The following is a 20,618-nucleotide window of genomic DNA, read 5'->3' as shown; positions in this document are numbered from 1 at the left end:
TCTTCAGAGCGCGCGCTGATGTACCGAGTTTGAGAGGAGCTTCTAGGCGCTTACTTTCCGATCCTTTATAGCTGCTTCGCAGGCCGAGACTAGAGCAAGCCTTCCCGAGGCACCAAACGCCTCACCTGCCCTGAGGGAGCCATAACCACCCACTCTCTCTTCTGCAGAGGCAGAGCCCTTATATTTGCCCCGGAGAAATTCAAGTTCAATGTTGTACCAATAGACCAGGAAATGCTGATTAGCATATGAGCCCCCAGAATCCTCTGCGCACAAATCATCCTTTATATGAGGCTCACGAGTCCTAGAGTACAGTTCAGAGTATTCCAGCTCGCAGTCAGAATCATTGTCTCTGGGTGATGTGTTCAGGCGACTGTTGCTCGCTGTAGGTGTCCTGAGTTTCATCTCCCGAGGGTACCTCGAATGACATGTGTTTCTTTAGCTTTGCGCAGTGGCAGTATCGTAGCCAATGAGGTCTAACCGAGGCGCGATTATTGCTTATTGAAAACTTTACCCAATACCCCGCTGTAGCGACTTGAAATATAGTCGACATTGCAATTTTTGACAGTCTCCGCGGAGGCTGATATTACTGGTCTAAGACAGAGAACACCTAAATATAACAATCTGAGTTTCTTTAGAGTTGACAGATATTTTGTTAATAGATTGTCTGTGTCAATATGTTACAAGTTATCATATGTATTTTAGCCAGATTCTACAAATTAATACTTTGTAGCGTAATGTCTTACGCCTATTTGCTACAACGGAAGTTGTGGCTCTCCGCCTCCTCCTTGTGCATTTCCTTGCACTCTCTTTCTGGTAACTATTGGCTGGTGGCCCGAGTAAATCGACCTCCTGAGGTAGACTCACTAACTCTGGCCATCATGTCCTTTTAAATGCTGTTTTTATTGTAGACGACCAGCTCGACTTCTGAAGATGGTCTGTGTGTTGGTGTATGACGTTTTCGTGGACACTGGAATTCCCTTGCTGTCCTTGTGAAATCGTACCTCCTTGTACCAGGGCAGCACAAGTTTGTGGCTACCCTGATGGTCGTGCATTCCCAGTGTGCACGGTGCAAACAGGGAAAGTTTACCCTATCTGTAATAGGGCCCCAGGAGTTGTGCAATCCCAGTCTTGGTGCAACAACTGTTAAAAATATTGAGAGTCGCCTCTGTATTCCAATGAGCTGAGCTGTGTTGTTTACTCCCCTTGACATCGGTGTTCAGGGTAGAAAAAGTCTCTGCCTTTAACCCCCCCTCCTCAAAAATGCTGAAAACTCCTACTGCGCCAACTCGAGAGCTGTTATATGTAGTTAGCTGAGGTGTGTCCTACGATTACATTAATTTGCTTATTCACTATAATCTGTGCTGGAGTAACCAAGTGTAGTCTGTATAAATGGAGGCCCTTCTAAGTTTGGCATCGGGGGTCCTATTTATTTCTTTTTTAAGTCTCGGCTAGTGTTGGCTGCGCACATGCGCAGTTTTGCTGGCAAGATTTTATGAGAGTAAGTTTCACTAGCCAGGTTAAGACCCACCCCCTCATTTCCATTGGCTGGCGTCACCGTTTATGCTAAACAGTGACCAGCCATTGGAAAAGAAGTCCCAGTGAGGTACTCTTTTCTCTTTTAGCCCCTTGACTTACGTGTGTGGTAAAAGCTTTCTTATATTCTTTAAGGGGCAAAACAGATGGCCCCATAAAGAAGATAAAAGGCCAAGCCCGTCCAAGTGGGACGGCTCTCACTGACTGCATTATAAACGTACAGCCATATGTGCGGCACGGACTCTTCACCAAATCGCTTTCAGAGCCATTTCCAGGCGCCTCCACCATTTCCACCTTTGGATACCGTTGAAGTGTGTTTGGTTGTGTTGCTTTGGCCAAACCTTTCGATTAATAGTGGTTATCAATCTTTGTTTTGTAATTGTATCTTTTCCTTGATACATTGCTTCATATGTCAACATGTAAAAATACCAATGAAACAAATAGGAAGGCATTGCTGTTACCTATGCGGCTCCTCTGTTTTCAATGCCACCACAGGCTCGGAGTCCCTCCCCGCTGCAAGTTACACCGTCTCTCCACGATTCACGTCGCCTTCACCCCCAGGGCTCAGGGTGCCCCCGTGTCATTAGGGGCCGACCACGGCTCCGGGGCCCCCGGTACGCTCAACACAAGCACCTTGGGCCCCCTGGGGCCACTGAACTCCAACATATTGAAATACACTTTACACAAGTTTAGTCTGATAAGTCTCGATAACTGAATGTGGAGAGATTGGAGATTTCAACCCGTGAACCCCCCCCCCTTACAAAAGGAAAGTGAAAACACCACTAACGTAAACTGTATAAAAAGTACTTTACTAGCACTACAGAGCCCCGAGCCCGAAACACAAAGGTGGAGATGTCACACGAGTCCCAGTGCGCCCTCCTGGACTGCGGACAGTGTTTGATATTTCACTGGGGGTCGCTGCACCCCCGCCCCCCGGGCTCGGCCAACTTGAGGCCTTAGGAAGTGGGATACAATTGTGGGTTTGTATGAACGGGTCACAACAAAGGGGAGCGCGGCGGCTCCGCATATCCTGAAGTGTCAGGATAAGTATGTGAAAGAAGAATGATGGTTATACCGAAGAAAGATCCTCCTGGAACATTATCTGAGGGTTTCAAGCGGCAGTGCCTAAAGTGGGCGCGCCTCGTCTAGGCTCGCCCTGCCGGGTAATTGGTGACTGTGCACACAGCTTATCTCCTTACAGCCCCCCTCTCCTATTACACAGGCTCACTTTCACATTGTCTGCACGAGGGTTAGAGGGAAGTCTATTTGCTCCTGCTGCCGAAAGGTGAATTAATGGCTGCTGGGGGACTGCAAGGGAGGGGTGGGGAGGCAGAGCACAGGGCTCGAACCCCTGTGCCCCCAGGTCCATCAGGTCGCTATTTCACCTGGAGAAGGGGTCTCAGGCTCTTGTTACCGGCAGAGGTCTACTGTGCTGGCTCGAATCATAGGTCTGCATACGTTGTTTACAAACACGACCGAGCTGAAGGGGTGTGAGTCTGGATACCGGTGATGGAATGTGACGGCCTATGTGTTGCTGTGAGAGGGGCGCCGGGCTGGTGGCGCCCCCCTCACTGGCCATGGAACTGCTTACTGGCGGCGCTGGAGGAACGCAGGGCCTTAAGCGGGCGAGAACGGCGGGAGCTGGAAACGGCAAGTGGGGGCCTACTACTGGAGCGGTTGCTACATACTCTGTCTGAAGGAGCGGGACACCTACCCGGAGCTTCGGGCCGTGCTTGAGAACACTGAGCCCGGGGCCCTGAGAAGGCTGCAGCAGGAGGAAAGGGATAGAGGTGAGTGAAAAGTGTGGGTGACACTTGGAGTGTTGACACCAGGGAGAAGTTAAGGTGATGGGTGTGAAGTTAGGGAGGTGTTATGCTGGGTGATTGAGGAGGTAGCTAGGGGGATAAAGATGAAGAGTTGTGGGGCAATAGGGCAAGTAGAATGATTGATAATGGGATAAGGTAATGGGGATACTGGTGAAAGCTTGAGGGCCTGCGTGAGTGGCATTGAGAGATGAGGGCTTTGGTCTTGAGCACACAGCAGAATGTACACTGTTATGCACCATGCATGCTTTGAGGTGACTGCATTAATACTGCACATTCACAACAATACTAGTCAGTCTTATTTATCTATGACGTCTCAATCCTAACAGGATCCTATACTTTGTTCCTCCTATGACAACCAGATCGTGTGTGTGTGTGTGTGTGTGTGTGTGTGTGTGTGTGTATGTGTGTTTAGCTCTGTGTGTGTGTGTGTGTGTGTGTGTGTGGCTCTGTGTGCGTGTGTGTGTGGCTCTCTGTGTGTGTGTGGCTCTGTGTGTGTGTGTGTGTGTGTGTGTGTGTGGCTCTGTGTGTGTGTGTGTGTGTGTGTGTGTGGCTCTGTGTGTGTGTGTGTGGCTGTGTGTGTGGCTCTGTGTGTGTGTGTGTGGCTGTGTGTGTGTAAATGCAATATGTCTCACATTTGTGAGAGATTAAGCTATTGGCATTGTAAATGACAATGCCATTTATTTATGTGTTTTCAAAACCAACCCATTAATAAAACGTTTGTCATTTACAATGCCAATAGCTCTAACTTTTTCGAAGGCGAGACCTATTGCATTGTAAATGCATGTTGTTTCAAGTTGTCCTATTGTTCACTAATACCAGGAGCCCTTTAGGTGCTTTACATTCAACTGTAACCATAGACTTAACAGTTCAATATCAAAAGGCAATAACACAGTACTTGAAATATTACCAGTATTGTTCTCGCACGTCTGCCCTGCTGTCTTGTGGATGAAGAGCTTGCGTCTCTGAGCCCCCTGGTCCTACCCCCTACCATGGTGGACACCCGGCTTCCCCGGCAAATGTTTTTAGCCACACTAGCCAGGATCTACCTGTGTGCCTTTGGGACGCTGTACGTACAGGTCCCTTGTGAGAAGCACCTATGAGAATTGGCTCTGAACGAGATCATTAATCGAAGGGGCATAGAGTGTGTAGACAGTTGTAAGAAGAGGAAAGGGAGGCTGAAAGGGCAAAGTATTCCGTTGGCCAGTTGGTGGTAAGTCACAATTTTATGTAGCAAATCTGTACATAATCACACCAAGAAAAGCATGTTTTGGGACAGTTCTTTTTTTTGTTTTTCCACATTCCATTGAAATATTTACTTTTTTTTACCAAGTTATTATGTTTTCATGTGTGTACCACAAGTACAATTTCCGTGGTGTTTGGACTCCTTTTGTTGGGGAGCTGTAAAAACCAACACTCAGATGTATCTTATGTTAGTATGAAATTAGAAGAGCGTATGTTCAATGTAGGAGAGTAGAGTCTGCTTCCTATGTTTACCCCGACTTTTTACTGTGAATCTCTAGTTTTTCGACTTTAGTGTGGCTCTGGACCTGCTAATCAGGCCACAGCCCAGCTGTTCTCTCTCTAAATTGATACCATGTACTTTAGGTACATACCAGATTGGTTTCTGGGTCACCCTTGTGAGCCCCTGTATAGTGTACCATAGGTACCCAGGGCATAGGTGCACCCTAGACCTACCAGGGGCTGCAGCATGTATTGTGCCACCCCTGGTTAGCCTTCCAAACTGACACCACAGGTCTGTTTTTACAGCCTGGGTATGGTGGTGTAATCACCCCTTACTTAGATATAGTACACCTATATCTATATACATATGTAGACACATATACACATATAAGCCACTCCTAAGGCAGACCTCGACAATCCTGGAGGTAAAGTGCTTGGTTTTATGTGAGAGGGTGCCCTAGCATGAGCTGAGCCCCTCTGCAGCTTTCGGAACCATCTCCTTATTGCTGTTCTATGATATAGCCATACCATATACTCTTAAGTGCATTATAATCCTTGCGGTTAATGCCAACTTTGGTTTGGCTTTATCAAAACATGTTGTGTAAGGTGTCAAACACTTTGGAATACTACCCCCCCCCCTCCCACCAGTTCTGGTGGTGGGGGTAGCATTCCACCCTTCTGGAGGGAGAAGACATGTAGTTACTGGTTTACCCAGTTAAAGTTAAACAGAGCCTCAGCATCACAAAATGGATGCTCCTGCCACTAGACACAAGTCTGCCCTCCTGCTGTTGGATGAAACTCTGGCAGGGGAGGCCTGGACAATAGGTTTCCTGTCCAGGGAGGTGCCAACACCTCCCCAGACAGGCTCTTGTGTATTTGGGCTGGGAGGGCTGCATTCAGTGAATGCTTTCCAGACACTGCATGGAACACACTAGGTGCTCCATGCATTTCCCAGTTCAAACCGGTTGCTGGGGCACTCAGCCCCAGCTCTGGTGCGAAACTGGACAAAGGGGAAGGGGAGTAACCACCCCCTCCCCAGGTCCACCCATAGGAGGGACCTTAGAGTTAGTCCAACCCCTAAACATACTATAAGTATAGAACCCCAGTCCCCAGGACTTTAGATTATCCTGGACGAAACTCTGCAACATATATCCTTGACCTTCGACATTCCATTTCGACTGGAAGATGGAAGAAATATCCCTTGTTGTCAAGGAGTGACTACCCTGTTCAAACGGGCACCAACAGCATCTTTACCGGTCTGCATTTTTGATGCTCCCGCCGGATCCCGAAGAATCTGCGACACAGGGCACGGACTTCCAGACATCGCGGACCCCGACCTTCGCTCACAGCAAAGCTGAGACCTGTGGCGGACACGAGTAACGTGGGACCGGAACTCCTGGACATCCTGCATTATTCTACCTGCACCGACTTCCCGAGGTATCCCGAAGTTGTGCATTGGGGTACTTGAAGCCCCACCCCGAGCACCTTTTGTACCTAAGCTGAGGCCCACACCCCACAAGTGTCCCGTGGGCCCGCTTTATGCATTTCAGCTTGACGCGTCTTCGCAGTTTCTAGTCCATTGGCTAGTGAGCCCCCAAGAAGACAATCCTTTGCTTCAACTTGCTTTCCTGGTTGCTCCAGGCTTGCTCCAGCTTCCCTGCAAAGGAGAAGCGTATCAGACCTTGCTGGTCTGCACCAAAGCCAATCTCGACATCTTGCGTGGAATGCGTTTGCCAAGGCTTGTTGGGTCCAATCCAGATACCGACACCGTTGTCAACTAGATGCTTCGTGGAACAGCTCGAATCCAGCTTCTGGTCGTCGTCGACACCTCCTGGTCCTCGTGGCTGAAGAGACAAGCTTCACCTTTTCACCTGGAATCACCCGACATCTGGTGGCATCTTCCTATCGCCGCCCTGGTCACTGACTAGTGGCCCAGACTCTGTCTCCTCTGCATTCAGGTTCTTCACATCTCCAATCCAGCCTTGGATCCACCCGGACACTTTTCCTCTGGTCGCCTGCAGCACTTCATCGCAGCTCTCCATTGGAATCGAAGACGAAACCCGACACCAAAAGACACCTATGCACCCGGCTTCCGTGGGTGAGGTAACACGAGTACTCTGGTAGTCTTGAGGGTATTGGTCCTCCAAATGTCTAAGTCTAAAAGGGTTCTATCGTAGTTATCCTAGAAGTGGCCTTAAACTGTAAATGTATAACTTGTTTGGTTCCCATAGAAAGTCAATGGTAACCTGCGGCTGTGTTTAGACACTGCACGCGTCTGGGATGGCAGAGTGGGCTAAAGAACGGTGATGGATTAAACCCAAATCTTTTGACTGGGTGTGAGTGTTTGATTGATTCAAATGCTCCGTCCATCACCACCCCTTTTGTACCGTGTTTAGACACTGCACGCGACTCCCATGGGCCTCCTACATCCTACCCCTTGGTTGTTCCTAGGAGCCCCAGCGATTCTACAGGCCCTAAGCATACTTTCTATTTCTCATGTGGTTCTTATACCACTATTTTAGTATATGGTTTGTGAGGCCCCTAGGGCAAAACGTATACTGTGCAATTTATGGTATGCTAATTAAGTTCCTTGTGATGTACTATTACCTCTGACCTCATAAAGAGTCCAGAGGGGTTGTGTTTAGAATAAATATATATATATTTGATATATACCTTGTGTAGTGTGCTTTCATTTGGTACTCGAGATTATAATTAGTAAAACAACTAGCTTAATTCGCTCTCTGAAGTCTTAGCCTGAAGACTGCTCGCCACTGCTACCCCTAGGATAGCTTTCTATAAGGTTGACTTTACAACCACCATCAATAAGGGTCGATTGGCCTGGTGCCAGGTACCCACTAGAACTAGTGGACATCATATACCAGGCCAACTTCTCACATTCAATCTATCCGTTTAGAAGTGATTGTGTAGATTAGTATGAAGGTAAATTGCGTTTGATCCTTGGAGATCAATGTAGTCCTTGCTTTTATGGGTCACTGGAGAAGTGCAGAGGTTTTTCCTCTATTGAGTGTGGGCGATAGTTCAAGTTCAAGTTCAAGAATTTATATAGCGCGCTACTCACCCAGAGGGTCTCAAGGCGCTTGGGGAGGGGGTTCATTATTTATCAAATAGCCAGGTTTTAAGTTATTTTCTGAAGGAGATGTGGTTCTGTGTAAGGCGGAGGTGAGTGGGGAGTGAGTTCCATGTCTTGGCCGCCAAGTAGGAGAAGGATCTACCTCCCATGGTGGATCTTTGGATACGCGGGACTGAGGCGAGGCCTTGATTGGAGGATCTTAGTTGGCGGGTGGGTGTGTAGAAGGATAGTCGAGTGTTGAGGCATTCGGGCCCTAGTTTGTAGAGGGCCTTGTGTGCGTGGGTGAGGAGACGGAATGTTATTCTCTTGTTGACGGGAAGCCAGTGAAGGTCTTTCAGGTGGCCGGTAATGTGGTCTTGGCGATGGATGTCCAAAATGAGTCTCGCTGAAGCGTTTTGGATGCGTTGGAGTTTTTTCTGTAATTTGGCTGTAATTCCAGCGTAGAGGGTGTTTCCGTAGTCTAGTCGACTCGTAACCAGTGCGTGGGTGACAGTCTTTCTTGTCTCTGCGGGGATCCAGTGGAAGATTTTTTGGAGCATACGAAGTACGTTGAAGCAGGAAGATGAGACGGCGTTGACTTGTTTGGTCATCGAGAGTGAGGAGTCTAGGATGAAGCCAAGGTTACGTGCGTGGTCTGTGATTATGAGTGCTGAGCCCAGATCCGAAGGCCACCATGAGTCGTCCCAGGCAGAGGGGGATGATCCTAGGATGAGCACTTCCGTTTTGTCTGAGTTAAGTTTAAGGCGGCTGTTTTTCATCCATATGGCTACTTCTTTCATGCCTTCGTGAAGATTGGTTTTGGCGGTGTTGAGGTCTTTGGTGAGGGAAAGGATCAGCTGGGTGTTGTCAGCGTAGGAGATGATGTTAAGGTTGTGTTGACGCGCGATGGAAGCGAGTGGACTCATGTAAACGTTGAAGAGGGTGGGACTGAGTGATGATCCTTGTGGTACACTGCAGATGACTTCGGTGGCCTCTGATTTGAATGGGGGGAGTCGGACTCTCTGAGTTCTCCCAGCTAGGAACGAGATGATCCAGTCCAAGGCTTTTCCTTTTATGCCGATGTTGGTGAGGCGTTGTATGAGGGTGCTGTGACAGACCGTGTTGAAGGCGGCGGAGAAGTCTAGTAGAACGAGGGCCACAGTTTCACCATTGTCCAGTAGTGTGCGGATGTCGTCTGTTGCTGCGATGAGGGCGGTTTCGGTGCTGTGTTTGGCTCGAAAGCCGGACTGTGAGGGATCGAGGGAGTTGTTGGATTCGAGGAAGGCGGCGAGTTGGCTATTGACGGCTTTCTCAATGACTTTGGCCGGGAATGGGAGGAGGGATATGGGGCGGTAGTTTTTAAGTTCAGAGGGGTCTGCTGTGGGTTTCTTCAGGAGGGCGCTGACTTCGGCATGTTTCCAGCTTTCTGGGAAGGTAGCAGAGATGAAGGAGCAATTGATGACATCACGGAGATGGGGTGCGATGATGGAGTCTGCTTTGTTGAAGATGTGGTGGGGACATGGGTCAGTTGGCGAGCCATAGTGGATGGAATTCATTAGACGGGTGGTGTCTTCAGTGGTGACTGGGTTCCAGGCGCTGAGGTTGTTAGAGGGCGGCTTAGGTTCTGAGAGCGGTGGAGAGGATTGTTTGTTGGATCTGTTTTCGAAGCTGTTATGTCTGTCGGCAATTTTGTTGTAGAAGAAGGAGGATAACGAATCGCAGAGGTCTTGGGAGGGAGTGATGTCGTTTGAGGCTGCGGTGGGGTTGGTGAATTCTTTGACGATGTTGAATAGTTCCTTGCTGTTATGGGCGTTGTTGTCGAGTCGATTCTTGAATGCTGATTTCTTGGTGGATCGAATCAGCTGGTGGTGTTTGCGGGTGGCTGCCTTGAAGGTGGTCATGTTGTCGGCGGTTGGGTTTTTTCTCCATGTTTTCTCGAGGGTACGGCATAGCTTTTTGGATTTCTTAAGGTCATCGTTGAACCAGGGGGCCTATTTGCTGTCTTGTTTGGTGTGATGGTTTTTCAAGGGTGCTAATTCGTCAGCGCTGTGAGTGATCCATTGTTTGAATTTGATGGCAGCTTGGTTTGGGTCCGATGAGAGGGCGGGTGGGTTTTGGTTGAGCAATGTGAGGAGTTGGTCGGTGGTGATTTTGTTCCATTTTCTTAAGAGAATAGGTTGTGGGGGGTTGTGGGTCGAGGTGGTTTTGTAGCTGAAGTGAACACAACTGTTGTCCGTCCAATGGAGAGCTGTGGTGCAATCGAAGGAGATGTGTTTGCTGGAGGTGAAGATTGGGTCGAGCGTATGTCCGGCTACATGGGTGGGGGTGTCAACAAGTTGTTTGAGGCCGAGATTGGCCAGGTTTTCAAGTATGGTGGTGGTGTTGCTGTCGTTTTTTCTTTTCCAGGTGGAAGTTGAGGTCTCCTAGTAGAATGTAGTTCTCGGAGGCGAGGGCATGTGGACTGATGAAGTCAGTGATGTCTTCGCTAAATTGTTTACGGGTTCCTGGAGGCCTGTAGATGAGGGTGTCTCTGAGTGTGGTCCTAGGGTCGGTGTGGATCTGGAAGTGGAGGTGTTCGGCGGTTGTAAGGTTGTCGTCGGAGCTGGTCGTGATTTTGATGGTGTTCTTATGGACGATGGCGATGCCTCCTCCTGTTTGGACGGTGCGGTCTTTTCGGATGATCTTGTAATTGTCCGGGATGGCTATGGCGATGTCGGGTGTTGATGATGTGTTCATCCACGTTTTAGTAAGGAAGGCGACGTCCGGTGATGTAGTGTCGAGTAGATCCCAGAGTTCGGTGGCGTGTCTGTGGACCGAGCGGGTGTTCAGCAGGATGCACTTCAGGTGGTTAGAGTCGGAGCTGTGTTTGGGGTTAGTGGATGTGGTATGGGTCTTGATGCTGGTAAATTTGCAGGAGTGGCAGGCGAAGGGACCGTGGGTACGACCCGGGGCAGCTTCATAGCAATGAGGTGTGCGTCCGGGGTTAAGGGCTAGGAGGGTAGCGGCGTCATACGTTGTGCAGGAGGAGTGCGGTTTGCGGGGACCAGGGGGTCTGGCGCTGAGCGCGGTCCAGGCGCGGACGGGCGTAGACGGGCTTACCTTTGGCGCGCATGCGGCGTGACCGCTGCGCGCAAAGGCATCTGTCATATAGGGATAGTGGAGGGGGAGGGGCGAGGCAGGGTCAGCTGGGAGGCGGGGCGGGCTGTGGAGGACGGGCTCTGAGGCAACAACAATTAAGATGGCAGCCAGAAACGAAACTAGAGGTAGGCTGGGTCACAAATGGTCAACAGAGGCTGAGACAGTGTGTCTTGCTAGCGCGCCGATAATCTGCACAAAAACAGGCAATGCAGCATAGACAAAACAGCACAAATATCGCACCAGTTTATGCGAGCGCAAGTCACAGCGCCGTGTAATCTAATCACAAAAGTCCTTCACTCCGTTAGTGCAGATGTTGTTCATCTATGCGTAACACATTTAGTGGTGGTTAGAGATTAGTAGAGAGTATGTTCAATCTATCCATTTAGAAGTGATTCTGACGGTATACCCTGCTGATTGTGAACATTTGTTACGTCACAGCCATCCTTACCAAGCACTTGGGAATAAGTGACCTGAATTTGCTGCTTTTTGTACAGTGGTCCCCAAGATCTAGTATCTTGGTATCCCGTTGATTGCCGCCCAGGTCAGGCCAGTTTTCAGTGGCCTTTGTGATTAAAAAGTACTTAAGCAATGCTTGTTGCAAGTAGGGCTGCTGTCCTTGAAGAAACTGGAACTTCGTACTCACTGGCTTGCCATGTCCTTTCATTTATTGCGCAGCTGCCTGGCTGCCAAAGGCTTATTGAGGACATGTCAATAGCTGATCTGGAAGCAACTCTGCCCATTGCTTCCATTGGCTTTTTGTTTGTTGCTTTCTAGCCAGTGCTTTTATTTGTTTTAGTCCGTCCAACTAGTCTTTCCCCCTCCATGAATCATAGACCCCTACCTTCATTTTATAAGGAGAGAGAGGTCCTACACCCGGACTCGGCTCCGGGTGAGCCCTGGACAGTCTGGGCTGCACCTTGATGGTTAGTCACATACCTTCATTCACTTGCGATCGACCTTAATATGTCCCGAGTTTGAGATCAGCTTCTAGGCGCTTACTTTCCGATCCTTTATACCTGCTTCGCTGGCCGAGGCTAGAGCAAGCCTTCCCGAGTTACCAAACCCTCGCCTGCCCCAAGGGAGCGATAACCATCTCGATCTCTCTCCTCCAGAGCCCTTATAATTGCCCCGTAGGAATTAAAGTTCAATGTTGTACCAGCAGACCTGGAAATGCTGATTAGCATATGAGCCCCCAGAATGCTCTGCGCACAATGTATCCCTTTTATGAGGCTTACGAGTCATAGAGTAGAGTTCAGAGTATTCCAGCTCGCAGTCAGAATCATTGTCTGTGTCTCTGGGTCATGTGTGTAGGCGACCTTTGCTCTCTCTAGGTGTCCTGAGTTTCATCTCCCGAGGGTACCTCGAATGACCTTTGTTTCTTTAGCTTTGCGCAGTGGCAGTATACTCCGATTCCGGCTTCAGTTGCAAAATGGTTATGTTTCCCTCTCATTTGTAGTCTTCCGTCTGAACGTCCTTTGATCCGAACCCAAAACCTCCAAGGCGCTGGGCCTGCGTCACCCTGGCTTGTCCGGGGCCAGGCTGGGTGTCGGGGAGGGGGAGGGTAGATAGTCCAGCGCGGACCCTCGGCCACTAGACCCTGCGGCTGGGCCTTCGAACTCTGGCTTGTCCGGAGCAAGGCTGTGCCAAGGGGAATAGGAACCTGGGTGAAGGGCTGCTGCAGAGCATTTTCGTCCTCCGAATTTGGGAGTTCCTTTTGCCAGTAAGGATGACCATCGCCAGCCGTTGCTGAGAGGGAGGGGGGAGCCGACCCCGTCGAGGAGACCCTGGCCGCGAGCCAGGCAGGGTCAATTCTGCGCTTCGGGATTTTACAGTAAGCCCCCTCGGGGCCACCAGGAGACCCTAAGGAAAGTGCAGGGCGCTGCACACGGCGGCCTGTCGGGACCTCCGGCCACAGCTTTGCACTAAAGCTGACCAAGGATCACCGGCCACAAGGGATTCGAGGCGTCGCCCCTTGCCCCTGACCCCTGCAAAGTGCCCCCACACCTCCGAGGATAGCACACACGGACAGCAGACGAGCCCGCTTTGACCCCCTGCATCGGTGAAGGAGGCTGCCGGGAGACTTCAAGATTCACCCTGCAGTACCGCCTTTTGTCCCAACAGGGCCGGAGCAGTGAAGCAACTTTGAGGTGAGTCGGGGTCCCGTTTCTTGCTCGGAAACTAGCTGGAGGCACACGCGAGAGAGGAAGGCTTATCCCCCCTTTAACACCGCGGGGCAGGAAGCTCTCCCTCTACCCGCCCGCAAACCCACCCCAAACAGCAGTGGGGACTCGCACCACCACCCGAGTGCACCCCGGTTTGAGGCGCAGAAAAGCCCTAGCCTCCATCTGGCGCGGACCTGTTTTTCCCAGCTGATCACTCGGGATTCCTTGGTTATTTAAGGTCCACGCCACCACATTCCTGCCAGAGCGCTCCTCGACGGCACCTCGGCTCACATCTGCCTTAAAGCGAGTGGCAGACAGGCACTGCATCCTTGGCACAAGAGTGAATTTCTGAACACTGACTTTGAACTTGGTGTAAACTTGTGTGGGCAACTACGGGTCTCGGTCACAGAGGGCTTAGAATTACAGCACAAAAAATGTTGCCCTAAGCACAGGGAGAAAGTGCACAGCTAAAATGGCGAAACAAACGCTCCAGTATGGGGAGCTTGCCATAAAAATCGAAATAGAGGAAGAGTACAGAAGTACTAAGGATCTAGAGTATGTAGTGAAGGAAATACTTGAAAAAGTATTCAAATGTACTGCTAAGGATTTAAAATGTGTACAGCAAAACAAAGATAGAGGTTTTTTTGAAATTACGTTTTTTACAGAGCTGAAATATGAAATTTTCTTACAGGGTGTGTCACTCATGTGTTCACATGAGAACCTCAAGGGGGTCAAAATTACTGCTATGGCAGCAGCAAAGGAGGTGCCAGTAAGTGTCCATATGTATAATGCCCATGTGTCTACATGGGAGATTGAATGTTTTTTAAACCGGTTTTGCGCAAAGGTGAGGGGAGGTATATTACAGAGAAATAAGTTTGGAATCTGGAATGGCAAGAGGAAGTTTTTTGTGATCCTTAAGCCAAACCCCGCTGGGGGAGTGACCCACCTCCCACAAACCTTTGCATTGGGCCCAAACAGAGGCTATTTAAACTACCCAAGCCAACCACAATATTGTAGGAACTGTTTAAGTTTTGGCCACCTTAAAGAAGAATGCAAAAATGAGAGTTGCAAGTTCTGTGGGGACATAGGCCACAAACATACCGAATGTAATGCCCCCAAATCATGTAACCTATGTGGATCCAAAGAGCACCTTTATAGAGCATGCCCAAAGCAAAGATTCTCATATGCGGCATCTGCAGCTGCCAAACATCACCAGCCAGGGGATAGTAAACCTTACGCCGCAGTACTGGCACCATTAATCTTTAAGACAGTTAGTGATGGAGGCACTGGGGAAACATCCAACACAAAAAAACAAGTAATACAGGTTGAACCTACCCCTACCCCACAGGCAGAACAGGAACAAACCAAGGAAAGTACACAGGTAGTAGAGGAAACTCAAATGACAGAAATAGTGGAAAGTGAAAAGAGAGTTAAAGGGATGTCAGACATAGACTCACAAGTGGAAGACAGGGAAATAGATTCAGATTGTACTCTTATACCTACAGATATATATAACATCATCAAAGAAGCCAAGGACAGGGCACAGGAAAAAAGGGAAAGAGAAGAACAGACCTCCTCAGAAGAGGAAACAAAAACCACCGAGGGCCAAATGCAGATGGTTAAAAAAAGAAATAAAATCAAAATTAAAAAGCAAACGGCGGACCCAAGTGGTCCGGCCGCAACAGAACAGAAAGAAAATAGGAAGAAAACTCTACCAAAAGAGAACTGCTCAGGGTCCAGGTATAGTGTACTAGGGGACCTCTCAGACTCAGAAGACCTAGGATATAGCTTATTCTCACAAGAGGTAGGAGTAACCCCCCACAAAGACCTTTTTCTACAGTCCCCATACTTAGGGGGAGCAGAAGAAATTGGCGGGCAAGAGACGCAAAATAGTGAAAGCAATCAGCAAATATGTGACAGCATCTGGTCGCCATTGAGCTTTGAAAATGTTCAGGTTTAACATATATTGTATACCGTGCAAAGTAATCACCATTGCAAATATAATGTTTAACATCATAACATGGAATGCCCGAGGAATGGGCTCACAAGTGAAAAGAGCGTCCGTGTTTGAGCTCTGCAAAGTACAAAAAGGGGACATTATATGTTTACAGGAATGTGCAATTCCCCACTCCACCGACTACAGTCACATATCCAAATATTGGGAAGAAGGCCCCTCCAAATGGTCTGGGGGTGGAAACAAGAATGCTGGAATAGGCATTCTCATAAAAAACAAAGAAATGTCAATCCTGGATACTAAAATTATACAGCCAGGCAGGGCTATGATGGTCACCATACAATACAGAAACACCACCTTTAAGGTCTGTAATATTTATGCACCAACCGACAAGAATGAAAGAATGTCCCTGTTTGAAATGCTCCCACTTTTTATTGCAGGTGCAACCCCAATGGTGTTAACAGGGGATTTCAACTGCATCATAAACCCTACAGACAGATGTGGCAAGAAAAATTGTTACGAAATTGATAAGTCTGCAAAATGTCTCAAAAACATGTGTAAAGATTTGCAACTGTCAGATACAGGGGCAAAATCAGGGTCAAAACAAAGGTTCACATGGGAAGCAGAAAGTGGCAAAGTCAAATCAAGAATTGATTTCATTTTTACCTCCAAAAATATAAAAGGAAGGAATTATGAAACAAACGAGAGTGGTATGTCAGACCACAAAATCTTGAAAGCAACCGTTGAAATCTCAAACATGTGTCAAATGGGGAGGGGTGTGTGGAAAATGAACACCTTGTTATTACAAGAGGAAAATATATGTAAAAATTACAGTGATATGTACAACAACTTAAAAACCAGAAAGGAAAGTTTCCCATCCTTAGCAGAATGGTGGGAAGAGGTAAAAAAACAAACAAAACTTTTTTTCAGAAAACAGAGCATGATCAAAAGCAAGGAAAAGTTTCAAAAATTTGATGAAATACAACAAAGAATAATCACGCTAGAAAACCTGGAAAGGGGTGGAATGGAAGTAGGGGAGGAAAGAGAAAAAACAAAAACGGAACTGAAAGAATGGCTGAAACAACGAGGGAAAGAACACATTTTTAACTCCAGGGTCAAGATCTTTGAGGAAGAGGAAAAGTGCTCAAGGTTTTTTTTCAAAAAAGCACAGCAAGTGCATAAGGTAATGAATGAACTGAAAGACACAAATGGACAAACACAAAAGGGCACAGAGAAAGTAGGGAAAATAACAACAGCCTTTTTTTCCCAATTGTACAAAAAAGAGCCATCAGATATAAGTGCATGTGAAGATTTTCTAGGGTCTTTGCAGAGCTCTTTATCCCAAGAGGAACAACAATTTCTAACCACCCCCATTTCAGGAGAAGAACTATTCCAAATCATTCAGGAATCCCCAAAAGGATCAGCCCCTGGGCAAGACGGCCTTCCATGGGAGTTTTACAAAACTTTCTGGGGGCTTATTGCAAAGGATTTTTGGAGTCTGTTGAAAGAATGCTTGGAAAAAAATGTTTTACCCCCCTCCTTTCCACAGGGCATCATAAAACTGCTGGAGAAAAAGGGGGACAAGCTGGACATCAACAATTAGAGGCCAATCACCCTCTTGAATGTTGACAGTAAGATCCTAAGTAAAGTCCTGACAGGAAGATGCAGAAAGGTGCTGGCCTCCATCGTGCACCCAGACCAAACATGTGCGGTCCCAGGAAGGAAAATCTGGGACAGCTTGACCATTATTAGAGACACCTTGTGGTTAGCGAAAGACAGGGGGAATCCACTAGCTATCTTGGCCCTTGATTTCCAGAAAGCCTTTGACTCCCTAAGTCATGAATACCTTTTCAAAGTGCTCAGGAAAATGGGATTCCCAGAAGGTTTCATCAAAACTATTGGCTTAATATACACTGGATGTGAAAGCCAGGTCCTTATAAATGGTACACTATCTGAGGGGTTCCACATTGAATCGGGGGTCAGACAAGGATGCCCCTTATCACCGGCACTCTTTGTATGTACAATTGAACCTCTCCTATGTGCCATCAGGAAGGACAAGTGCATAACTGGCCCTCTGGTACCGGGCAGCCAAGGCAAACAGGTCAAATGTGTAGCATACATGGACGATGTCACCATTGCTTGCACTGATGCTAGATCCATGAAAAGAACTTTCCTTATAACCCAACTCTTTTCCCTAGCAGCTGGGCTACATGTGAATGTGGAGAAAACACACTGCATGACGGTGGGACAATGGGACAAACTGTCTCAGCTCCCAGTGAAACCTTCCAAAGACCCAGTAAAAATACTGGGGATTCTTTTTTCACAGGACATGAAGGGAGAAATAAACTGGGAGAAGATCCAGACAAAGCTCAAGCAGAAAATGGCGCTCTGGACGACAAGAAAACTTTCCCTGGAAGGGAAAGTCTTGGTGCTGAAAGCAATATGTCTACCAATCCTGATGTTTATTGCCATGATTTTCCCTCCATCATACAGGTGGACAAAAGTGACACAAAGACTTTTTGCAAACTTCTTTTGGGGGTCAAAAATTGAAAAACTAAAAAGAGACACAGTTTTCAAACTACCCACAAAAGGAGGGAAAGACCTGCCAAACCTCCATGACTTCCTGATGTCACATTTTGTTAAAAACATACTGGGGAATGCAAAGAAAGACTCACATGTGGCTGCCTACACTCTGTTTGCTACAAGTTTCATCTTATCAAGACAGGGCATATGTAATCTGGACAATACAAAGCCTTTTTTACTAGAACCACCCCCTGCGTACAAAGGCATCAAGCCTTTCTTCAAGAAGCTGGAAGAGAGACAAATTCAAGCGAAGGACATCACACCCCAGATGGCCTTAAGCAAAGAACTGAAAGAAACAGACTCAGTGACAATGGTAAACAACTTATCAGAGAAGCAATCAGGGAAGGTTTGGGAGATGGTGAACCACAAAGACTTGACAAACTCCCAGAAAGACTTGGCATGGATGATGGTATCCAAATGCCTACCCGTGAAACAATTCCAACATGCAAGGAAACTGGCAAAAACAGCAAGATGCCCAACACCAGGCTGTGCAGCAGATGAATCCCTGATGCACTTCATTTGGAACTGCGGCGGAGCACAAAGCATGTGGAAGGCAATGGGACAGCTCATTAAAGAATTAACAGGACAGGCATCCCTGTCCTATGAACTGGTTCTATATGGGTTGGGCATGAATTGCAATGCAAATAAAGAAAGGACACTATGGAGAATAATAAACTGCGTGAAAGAGGCGATGTGGGAAAACAGGAACCTTTCCTTGTACAAACACCAAGCAATCACGGAAAAAGAATGCCAAAAACTTGTTTTCACTAAAATGTTCTCTTACATGTGCATAGACACCCATAGATTTGGACAAGAGTGGGCAAAGGAAACCTGGAAAATCAGGAGTTGGTCTGGATGGGTAAAATGAGAAATCTTGATGGAAAACCACCAAAGATAGCCTAATGCGCTTCTTGGAGAATGGTTAAATGTACAGCACCCAAATATAAGGGACTGCTTAAAATGTAAACCTGACAAATAATTTTAAATAAAGTATATTTTTACAAAAAAAAAAAAAAAAAAAAAAAAAACCGAGGCGCGATTATTGCTTATTGTAAACTTTACCCAATACCCCGCTGTGGCGACTTGAAATATAGTCGCCATTGCAATTGTTGACAGTCTCCGCGGAGGCTGATATTACTGGTCTAAAACAGAGAACACCTAAAGGAATCAGTCAGAGTTTCTTCAGAGATTACAGATATTATGCCAGTATTTTAGAAGTTATTCATATGTTCTTGTCAGGCTTCTACAAAGTAATACTTTGTAGCATAATGTATTATTATACACCTCTATGTTCCAACCTCCAGATGGAATTTGTGGCTCTCCACCGTCTCCTCGTGTGGAGTGGGGGATCCCCGGAGTACCCGCCCCCCCCCCCCCGTGAGGGGGGGTCGCACCCCCCACCTTAGGGGCAGCCGATAGCCGGCGGCAGAACCCCCTCTCCTCAGCAGCCACCAGCACCGGACGCCCCGGTGGTCGAGCACCTCTTACCGACCCCGGGGTTGCTGCAGACCCCGGTGAGTGATCGTCCAGGAGACGGTCTGTGCAGGAGCAGCACGCTGGTTCCTGCAGCCAGCTCTCTCTCCAGCCCCCTCCCATCCCCTCCCTACACCATGCACCCCCTCCCTGACTCACAGCACTCCGTGCTCTTTACCTTTGGTGATAATCGGGCCCCCCTCCTCCTCAGCACCCTCTATTAATCTCCCGCCCCCTATCGGTGCTCTCGTTCCTGCCGCTCGCCCGCTGCCCCTCCTTTGCTCACATTATTCCTCTGATCCAAGGGCAACATTTTGGGGTGGGCGGTCTTTAATCCCCCCCCCCCCCCCACACACACACACACCTCCTCCTTCCCGTGCAGCCACACCTGCAGCCTTAACCCCCTTCCTCCGGCCCCCTCTGCTAGAACGGGGTTCCTGCGCTTTGCCTGGTCAGGAGACCGGATTCCCATGTGTGCTCTTCGTGTTTCGTTCCCCCAGCCTCTTGCCACCCCCCCCCCCCCCCCCCCTCCATTTTAGGCAGCATATGTTTTTGGCCGCACCAGCGGGATTTAGCTGTGTGCCCCGAGACGCTGCACCTACAGGTCCCGGTGAGAGGCACAAATGAGAATTGCCTCCGCACGAGGCCATTAATCGAAGGGGCATGGAGTGTGTAGACACTTGTAAGAAGAGGATAGGGAGGCTGAAAGGGTAAAGTGTTCCGTTGTCCAGTTGGTGGAAGTCACGCTTAATGTAGCAAAGCTGTACATAATCTCACCAAGAGGAGCATGTTTTGGGACAGTTGGTTTCACCCTCCTTCGTGGAAGTGGAGGGAGCAGACGAAGAATGTTAGAAAAGGATAACGGTGTGGGGGCGAAAGAAGAGGCGGAACCCTGGGAGGTAGAGGGGAGAACCCGAGAGCAAAAGGAAGGCGAAAGGCAACTAGATTAGGATGAACGAGAAGTAGAAACTAATGGTGTGCAAAGTATATTTTGTACGCAGCCTTTGCAAAAATCTATAGACATGTTTGCTTTTTTTTTGGCTTTACCACATTCCATTGAAATATTAACTTTTTCAACACTTTGTTATGTTTTCGTGTGTGTAGCACGAGTACAATTTCCGTGGTGTTTGGACCCCTTTTGTTGGAGATCTATAAAAACCAACTCTCAGTTGTATCTTATATTTGTGTGAGATTAGTAGAGAGTATGTTTAATCTATCGGTTGATTCTGACTGTATACCCTGCTGATTGTGAACATGTGTTACGTCTCCGCCATCCTTACCAAGCACTTGGGAATAAGTGACCTGAATGTGCTGCTCTTTGTACAGTGGTCCCCGAGATGTAATATCTTGGTATCCCGTTGATTGCCGCCCAGGTCAGGCCAGTTTTCATTGGCCTTTGTGATGAAAAGGTAAATAAA

General features: G+C 48.1%; 1 protein-coding gene and 1 non-coding gene across 2 annotated transcripts in view; both read left to right on the top strand.

Moving 5' to 3' along the window:
* The window catches only part of HADH (hydroxyacyl-CoA dehydrogenase), a 307,472-nt gene that overhangs the window by 174,375 nt on the left and 112,479 nt on the right, over positions 1-20,618 (top strand). The window lies entirely within an intron of this gene.
* LOC147728129 (U4 spliceosomal RNA) lies at positions 438-577 on the top strand. Its single transcript, XR_015309748.1, has one exon. It is a non-coding gene; the product is annotated as a U4 spliceosomal RNA (small nuclear RNA).

The sequence above is a fragment of the Lissotriton vulgaris genome, chromosome 3_1, assembly GCF_964263255.1.
Source record: "Lissotriton vulgaris chromosome 3_1, aLisVul1.2, whole genome shotgun sequence".
NCBI classification, from domain to species: domain Eukaryota; kingdom Metazoa; phylum Chordata; class Amphibia; order Caudata; family Salamandridae; genus Lissotriton; species Lissotriton vulgaris.
Note: the sequence above shows the minus strand (reverse complement) of the source record. Positions and strands in the feature narration are given on the sequence as shown.